Here is a 6000-nt window from a genome sequence, read left to right on the forward strand (position 1 = left end):
ATGAATCAGGTTTGGGTTCAAATTTATATTAAATTAGAAAGACAAGATTTGAAATTAAAATAGAAATTTTATGGTAAAAATTTGAATGATTAGATGTAATCTTTCTATCAATTATATTTTTAGATGCGTATGAACAAACCCTTTTATGGTTAAATTTAGAGAACAATTATATTAAGAGGAAATTCTTAATTCATCACAAATTGTCCTATCGCTGCCCCTTGGATAGATCCGAACTCAGTCATTCATAATTTTTTATCGTGATCGAATTTATTCGATCGCTCCTGTCAAAATTGGCGCAACTTGGCCCTCTCCAACATATTTCAATTTCAGCTCGATCCAACGGTTCATTAGGGAGATATGGCCCTCGTACTGGGATTGTTTTATTCAAAGACAGATATTTCTCCATTTCCTATAACCAAGAGTTCTTTATACTTAAACTTTACAAAAATAATATATCAAAACATGGAATGAATTAAAGATATTATTGCAATCTTCCCTTATTAGAATATTATTAATATGCATTAGTTTTATATGGTTTATTATCTAATCTAATTAAATCAAATTTAATTAAGATTAGTTAATAGTAGAAGAAGTGTAATTAATTATTAGTCAATCTAAGTAAATGGATTTTTAAATGAGGTAAAATTAAAAGAAAATATATTTTTAATATAGTTTATATAGTGGACTTTTTATAATGTATATTAAATACTATTTAATATATATTAAATAATTAGAGATGGTAATTTTATATTACAATTTTAAATGAGAAGACTTTAATGATAATAAATTAAGATTTAATTGACATGGAGTCACTGTTATAACATTGTTATAATTTGAATTACTATGGTATTATTAATACGTTATATATTATTAACTAAATTATTGATATACCTTAATGGTATTAAGAGTTAGCTAATGAACCTTATGTAAAGTTCTCTAGATCGATTAATAATAGTTTTGATGAGTTTATTATTTATTAATGTTTGTTGGGTCTAACAAACTATTAATAAATAATAGTATAAATAGTTTAAATAGTTATCAATTAATACGATCAGAGTTAATCTAGAAGAGATTAGTTAATGATTGAAGTACTGTAAAAGATATTAATCAAATTGAATTGGTTAATAATTTGGAAGAGTATCAATTAACTGAATCAACGTACATAGGGGAAACTTATTTGAGATAATAATACTTGGTATTGGAGATTTATTATAACTTGTTATTATTAAAATATAAATGGGAACATTGTAGTAGAGTGACGAATGTGGTCATTATAGATTTATTAATAAGATTTCCAATATAGCTTGTTATTAAATATTAACAAGTTATTATTATTGAACTATGAATATGAATATAAGTGTACTAGATTATAGTTGACTTTTAACTTACAAAATTATAGTTAGTTATTAGTCAACTGATATTAATTAGAATGTTGCCATGGATATGTAATTATTAATTAAATTAATTAGAGTTAATTAGATTTAATTAATAATTAAATTATGTAATAAAGTTTTAATTGATATGCTAATATCGATTCTTTTAGTGAAGTTGTTAAGTAATTACATCGAAGTTGACAAGTCGTACTCTCATGACTTGAATAATGACCTTAGATTTTTTTTAGTGAGACTTAGTAATATTTAATTGAGAACTATTAGAATGTTAATAGGTCATGGATGGTGTACCTATGTTAATTGATTGATTAAATTGATCATTTTAATAAAGTTATAATCTTCTTATTCGAAGACTAGTAATTGGCTCTCTTATAATTTAGATGATTAATGATCCTTGATTTATGTTAAAAGTTGAGGTAACATTAAGAAGAGTCATTCAATTTGTAACATTGATCTTAGCAAAATAAAGTGAATGATTTTATTAACTGTCAAATGATTTAATATTTATCTTTCAACTATTCTTAGAATATTATTTTAATGATGGAAGGATAATGCTATCGGGGAACAAATGGGATGACGTGTAGGTCAAATGATAAATCTTATATACTTGAAGTATACTTGAAATGAAAATTGGAAACCTCTACACATTAATCAAGTATGTGATTTTAATAAACCAAAACATGTGTTTGCATTGTGTATTCTATATGCTTCTTGTTTTGGGTTTTGGGTTGACTAGTGTTGACCAGTTATAGGACGTCTACCAGAGGCTCGGGGGTTATGATTGTGATGTCATGATGATGTCTTAATTCTGAACTTTATAAACCCAACCATGGTTATGCGATCGTATGCTCTATGAAATGTTTGTATTTACTGATTGTTATTTTTTATCAGCCTTCATGTGTGAAGCTGAGATGTATGTGTATGAGACACTTGAGCTAATCATTTTTGAGTCATCGATTAGTTATCCTTGGATTATTTTCCAGTTGCCATAATGGGACTGAGATGTTGATTTATTTCTTGATGATGTCATGTTGTGACATGTTTGACTCAACCATTTTGGAGTCTTTGATCAGTATTATTTTGAGATATTCTTGGTTGCTTGTTAAGAACTAATGGATATTGTGATTCATATTGGAGATTATATTTATGAGGTTTATTTTTTGGAACTTTTATGTGTTCTTGGATGGGAGAACCACCTTATTATCAAGTTGCTTGTTAAGGAACCGAGTTTGATCTTTATGAGTGTTGTGGTATGGGACACAACTATGGATTTATGTGCTTAGGAGAGGTTGTCTAGGTACATGACTATGGGAGTGGCTTGCATAGGGGTCCGGAGCCCAAAGTGGTCAGTACCAGGGTAACCTAATGCAAGTTATATAATAAGTGATAATCTAGTAATTAAAATTTATGGGAGGGGGAAACACACTAAAAAGATAAGTTAGAGATATTTGAACCACCCATGCCTTGAGTGCTTGTATAGACTAAGGATGGGAGAAGTGCCTCATCTTCTTGAGAGGGCTTCTTGGTTTCCACATGTGCCACGTTGAGGGTCTGGGGTTCAGAGTAACCAATCCAGGGTAACTCAACGCTCTAATGAGAGACCAGTCCAAGGTAACTCAAGCAGCCATGTGATGACACTCCCTAGTATGTAGCTTGAGTCTCCTCTATAGATTTTGAGTCTTCTCTGTAGTCTTTGTTGTGCCTCTGGGATTAGAAGTTGATTTTGTGATTGAAACCTTTGAGTTAGTATACTTTTAAGATTCCTGGAGTTATAGAGATTTGTGCTATGTGATTTTGATAGCCTTTTTGGGACTTGAGATTATCTCCTTAGCATGGTGGGAGTGGACCACTTAGGTTCCACGCAGTCGGGTGGTAGTGTATTTTCCACTCTTATCATTTGAGATCCGTCTGAGACACTGTGGCTGATGCTTTCTTGGTTGGTATTTATCTTCATTATGATCTTGGAGCATTATGATAGATGATATACCTTATGATGGATGTATTTATTGGTATGTTTCTTATATTGATGATTTGCATATGTTAGATGATGGTATCCTATGCTTTACTTTGCATGTTAGTAGGATGTTTTAGGAGTGACATTCCTACTATGATAATACCGATGATCTCTTCGGTGCTTTGGAATGTTACGCATGGAGGAATGGCTAGGATCCACAATGGTCTAATGATGCTATTTACGGTTGGGAGGAATCGTGCGCTTAGTTATTTATGTTTGTGATATATGGTTATCTTTTATGATGGATGTTTATATCTTTTATGATGATGTATCATGTATGACATGTGGTTTCATTTATTTTAATTACATCATGGATTAATATTGGATGTTGATGTACTTTATTTACACAGATGTTTATTCTTTTAAGCCTTTCATACCTTGTATCATGTACAGTGGATGATTGAGCTAAACTAAAATGTAGTTACAAAAAGGACACTTGTATATAGTTTAAGAATGTTGGATGTATCATTGTTATTTCATAAGAATGTGATGTTAGATGAATGGTTGATTTAGATGTAATTCAAAGTTAAGGGATCTTTAAAGAATGTAATCTGTAATGTTATGTTTACTTTCAGTTGAATGTTACTATTGCTTTCACAGATGTTATGAATGGTTTATCTTTCATGTTTTAAAAAAAAAAAAATGTTTGGCAAACTTTAGGTTAATTCTTTGGATCCCTTGGCGGGGCATTACAAGGAGTGAGTGGGTGTGGAGAGTAGCTGAAGATTCCTAAGTCTATGGATAGAGTGCCAAATGTGAGGCAGTTTACAAGAAGATTATGATGGAGTTGTGAGTGTGTGGATAGAACACCAAAGGTGAGGTAGTTTACACTTGGATATTTGATGAAGTTGGAGTAGAGCTAAGGCTATGGCTAGAACAAAAGGAGATTTCTTGGTGGGCTTGGGAGCACAAGTTTAGATTTTCTTGGTGGTTTCTTCTATATTGTTGTTATGTTATAGATCTGGGCTAGCTAGGATAGGTTTGGATTGGATCTTGAGGGATCTTGTAGAACTATTATTGTAATTTCTTTGTATTTGGCCATAACTAGGAAGGCTTTATAGCCCGACACATTGCATGTAATAGTTATTTTATAAACAAATTATTGCAATTTGGTATCAGATCCTACAATGTTATTGTATCTTCCATTGTGTGGTTATTTGTTGTGGGATAGGACATCTCCTTTGGGTATTTCCCCTACCTTGTACTATGTCAAAGTTACTAGTCTAAGTAATGAAGGTTCAATACTAGTTAATGATAAAACTGCAAAGAAATTTGTGTTAGAAAACACCAAGTTTGGGTATAATGGTAGAGGAATTATGATAAATAAGATCAAACAACATGATGTAAGATTTATATGAAAAATTATGGGATCCAAGATTTTTTGAACTTCAAGAGAAGATGATATGGCAGAAGATTTCGTCCATGAAGCCTATAAGATATGTGTTGAGAAGGTGAAGGTAAATTTGTGTGAGATACTTAGAGTATAGTTAGTTGAGAACTTGGAAAGGATAAAGAAAGTGAAAATAGTCAATTCATATTCAAATCATTGATAATATACATTTTTTTTAATCTAATAAAGAGGTTTCCATTCATGTCTATATCTGAATTACTAAGCAGTGATCAAAATAATATGGAAAAGGTAACCAATTTATACATCAGACACATTGTTGACAAAATTGAGATCAACATATAATTGATTGTTAAAACATTCCGAACTGAAATACAACAAAGATATTGAATCCCACCATTTATAGTTAGAAAATTTAGGAATGAAATATGTTTCATGGTTGATACTAGCTTTACTTACATAGAAGCAGTAGAACTCAGAATGACATATGTTGAGCCTCTTGGTTGTGAAGTTTTAGATGTAGAAGTTGAAGGATGTGTAGAATTTATCCTTAATTCAAGAAGAGATGAAGAGTTTAATAGATTTGGCACCTATGATAAGATAATACAAATGACTTATCAAGCTCAACTTGAGAAGTCAGCTAAGAAAAAGGTTGAGGCAACTATAAAGGAAACCATGGAAGAAGCCCAGATGACACTAGAGGAAGCATTAACTATAAATAAAATAGTGGAATGCATGAGGAAGAGTGGACAAGAAGGTGGGTAAAAGGACAGACCTATGCCACCCTTTTGTAAAGGAAAAGGCTAACAAAAGTATAACTGTTTACCTTCAATGACATAAAACTGGTATTATGATTTAGAATTTGAAAATAAAGTAAACTAATAAAATTTGTAGAAATGGTTGAAGTTTAGGATTATAATTTTTAATAATTATTTGGAATAAGAAATGATATATTTTCCTAATTTTTATAGACAAATTTTTAGCTATTGAAAACCATTGAAAATTAGGGGTTTAGTTCCCACCACAAAACTATATGGAAATAAACTTATTTCTATTTAAACTCATACTATGTTATAGATAACACGTATAGCTAGAACAATCAAAAATAAAAATTGACTTTAGACCTATATTATCTCTTTTATAGTGATTCAAATTTCAACTCACCTGAAATCAATAGTTTTCATCTCCCACCACAATTTTCAAAATAAATCTGTTCTAACTAGAAGAAAAATTGTACATTCTAAAAG

The sequence above is a fragment of the Cupressus sempervirens genome, chromosome 3, assembly GCF_028749045.1.
Source record: "Cupressus sempervirens isolate cs-2001-9-10 chromosome 3, ASM2874904v1, whole genome shotgun sequence".
NCBI lineage: Eukaryota > Viridiplantae > Streptophyta > Pinopsida > Cupressales > Cupressaceae > Cupressus > Cupressus sempervirens.